The sequence below is a fragment of the Calidris pugnax genome, unplaced genomic scaffold, assembly GCF_001431845.1.
Source record: "Calidris pugnax isolate Ruff unplaced genomic scaffold, ASM143184v1 scaffold18, whole genome shotgun sequence".
NCBI classification, from domain to species: Eukaryota; Metazoa; Chordata; class Aves; order Charadriiformes; family Scolopacidae; genus Calidris; species Calidris pugnax.
In genome coordinates, this window is record NW_015090812.1 from 11,553,448 (window position 1) to 11,557,014 (window position 3,567).

Sequence of the window (3,567 nt, forward strand, 5' to 3'; positions counted from 1 at the left end):
AAAAAAAAAAAAAAAAACAAAAAAACTTCCTCACTACAGAAGTGACAAAGTTTCTCACTTTCTGCAACTTCGCTCCCACCTACACAGGCGGCAGAACTTTTCTTGTTCAAGGTTTTTAAGGACAAGTTCTACAAATATCTGTCTGGAATAATTTAAGTACGCTTAAACCAAACCTAAAGAAAGGGAAAAATAGGTCTTACAGTACTGCAGTCCTAGAACTGTAAGTGCAGTGTAAATCTCTGGATATAAGCAAGTGCTGCATACTTGAAAAATAAGTTACCTCTTGCAAATCTGGTTCTTTATGACCAGAGAAACCTGTATCATCAGTTCCCATACAACACATTCCCATTCTTTTGGGAAAAACAAAACAAAGCAAACCCCAACAGATTAGCCCTAAAGACTTTAAAGAAAGCTTTTCAAATGTGAAAGACTAATTTAAAAAACAAAAAAACCCAACCACAACTGGAAGTAGGACAGACTGCAGACTTTTGTACCAACTTTCCAAGCACTTTTAGAAACATTAAGAAAACATTTCCCTTATCAAAGTCGTAAAAGAGCAGAGTAAAAGTCTTTTCACCTTGTAACTACCAGACAACTCTTAATGACCAGAAGTCAACCTACTCAAAGAACCTAGCATGATCTGGAAGAACCAAAAACCAAAAAAATCCTTAAGTCTTTGGAAAATATTGGGAGAGTAAAGCCTTCATCCTGTATGAGACTCTGGAGAGCAGACTGGAATCTCACTATTCAAGTATGTTAGAAACATGGATAAATATCCGAGCAGTCACATGCTGTTCAGCAGAAGAACACAAGCATGTATGAGGATACATTCCCAAATTTTGTGAAATAACACCTAGTTATTTTTGCACATTAGAAGTGTAATAACACTGAGCTCAAAAATTCTATTCTCAAGTTCTCTTTTTGCAGAAATGTTAAAAATTATGAGACAAAACATATGACTGAACAGCTTAGTAACTAATCTATTTACTATAGCCTATCTCTTAGTAATTATACACTTGGAATACACAATACAAAGGAAAAATCATTTCAGTTAATAGTGGTAAAACTGAGATTTGCAACAATTACCTATGCTGGACTAAATAACCACACACATAAATTATCAACAGTATTTTAATTTAAGGTCATAACTGCTGCTGCTTACTGACACACACAGCTATACTGTGTAAGAGTCCTTCACAAAAACCCTTACTGTAAATTCAAGACATAGAATGTTTTTATGAAATAAGCACGACAGCACTGGAGAAACCCTGCGACCATGGGAGTTTCATGAGTGATTTCAATTGGGTGAAAATTTCACATGCAAGCTATGGTTTTGAACATTTTACCACATACTCTTTTCTGTAAAAGGACAGCATTTTTCTCCCATACTGCTTAACACACACCATCTTTTTTCCTTAAGTAAACTTTTTTCTACTTCTTATTAAGCAAATACTATTATTAATCCAAAAAGCAGTACAGTAAGATTAAACGATACTTGAAAACAAACTGCAACAATAACTCGTCAATTTCTTTTCTGAAAAGTTATACTTGCTTATGAAAACAACCAAATTTTGCTAACCTAAATCTACCAAGGACTGGATCACCACTCCTTGGTAGCAGCTAGGAGTTGAGAGAAAACATCGTATCTTAACAAAATATTAGGAATATATCCAAAAAGCATATTTTCAAAAGGTCCACAAATTAGTATTTAAGATAAAATACAGGACACTTAGAGCTTCACTTGAAAAGCCTCAGTAAATGACAAGTGTGCTATGTGTACAGAAATAATGACAGTATCAATGGAAAACATGCAAATATATGTTCAGCAACTAATGAGCTACTAAAATTTGTTTGATAACTGAAAGCATATTTCCAAAATAAAGCCTGGAACTTCAAAGCCTGAAGAACATATTCTTTTACAAAAAAATCAGTATCAGTTATGTGGCAGCCTAAAAACTAGATTAGTAAAATGAAGAGTTATACTCCAATACTACAAAAACTGCCAGCGTTCCTGGATAATCAGGGACAGAACACAAGACACCATAAGGAAGAAACAGAACCATATGCTCTCCCATAAGAGAGATCAGGACTAGGAGACAAAGGGGATATTGCTGAGCTGGGATACTTAGGTACTACTGGAATTATTTTGCCAAATACAAGAGAAAATGGAAATATAGTTTACAAGTCTGGGATGCAATGGGACATATATCATAGCCTCAAGAAATCGGATTTGTTAAGTATCTCTCTTTTTGGACCCCTGCATCCTTAAACATCAGCATTCCCACAGGGTAGGAGCAGTTTGGGTTCAGCAGCAGAAACCAGAGTGAGTACAGAAGCAAGAACACGGGACAGGTGTGAAAAGCGCGCCGAGACAGCAAAAACATGATGAAGTGCTTGTGTGGGGCAAGGGCATGGCCCAAGGCTGCACCTTGGCCGAGGAAGGGCCAAAGGACCTCTGGGTCCTGACACAGACTGGAAGCTGCGAGAGCTGGTCAGAGGCACAGCCAAGTCAGCTCTGTGAAGTTGGGCACCCTGTCCGGCAGGTAACACGGCGGGGGGGGCGAAGCAGAGGACACACCTGGTGTGGCCCTCCCCGGGACGGCGCCAGCGGCACTGTCCCCAAGCCCGGCACCCCTGGCTGAAGGGCCCCGGAGGGAACGGTAGCGACGGGAGGGAGGAAAAGCGGGGAGCAAGCGACGGGACGCGGACCGGGCCACGACGCTGCAGCCTGCGCTCCTCCGGAGAGCCTGAGGCGGCGGGGGCCGGGGGGAGGCACTGCGCGAGGTGAGCTGAGGTGAGCTGAGGTGAGGCGGGGCAGGGCCGGGGCGGGGGGAAGAGGGAGCGGAGCCAGTCGCGCTTCCCCGGGGCGCCCAACCCCGCCTCGCTCCCCGTGTGGCCCGGGGCGCGATGGCGGGGAGGAGGCTGGTCCCAGGGTCCCCGCCCCCCGGGCCCCCGTTACCATTACCCAGCACGCCCAGCGCTGCGCCGCCATCCCGCAGCCGGCTCCGCTCCCGCGGGGACCGCGACACCTCGCGAGATTTCCTTCCTCCTCTCTCGCTTCCCCCCCCCCGCTTCGCCTCGGCCCCGGGCCACACGCACGCGCACCGCCCGCCCTCCGCTCAGACCCAACATGGCGGCCGCGGCGCCGCGCACGTGTCCCCCTCCCGCCCCCCGGCCCCCGCCGCGTCGGGCCGGGCGCGCGCGCGCCTGTGGCCACACGCACGCGCACACGTAACGCTCGTGGAGGGGAGGGAGGCGGGGCCGCCGCGCAGGCGCGCGAGGCGCCGCTGCGGGCCAGCTGATTCGAACCGGGCGGGCGCGCGCCAGAGCCGCCACCTCCTCCCCGCACGCGCTGGTCACGTGGGGGCTTCCCCCCTTCTCGTTCCCTCCTCCTCCTCCTCCTTCCCCCTCCCCTCGCGGGTTCCGAACTCGGCACCATCCGGGTCCCCCCTTCCCCCGGGGCCGGGCCCGCGCCCGAGCCCTCACCTGGCGCCCGCTCCTCGGCCCGGCCGGCCCGCGCAGACCCCGGCGCCGCTCGCTCCCTCCGTCCTGCCCGCACCAGGCGGC

General features: G+C 48.9%; 1 protein-coding gene across 2 annotated transcripts in view; it reads right to left on the reverse strand.

Moving 5' to 3' along the window:
• Nucleotides 1–3,567, reverse strand: part of ZZZ3 (zinc finger, ZZ-type containing 3) — a 59,950-nt gene extending 56,383 nt beyond the window's left edge. The window contains exon 1 of one of the 2 annotated variants that reach the window (XM_014939164.1): nucleotides 3,487–3,567. The gene's annotated coding sequence lies outside the window, so the exon portion shown is untranslated. Of the gene's footprint in view, nucleotides 1–2,965; nucleotides 3,032–3,486 lie in introns of those variants that run through there. The other variant, XM_014939165.1, reaches the window with a different exon arrangement.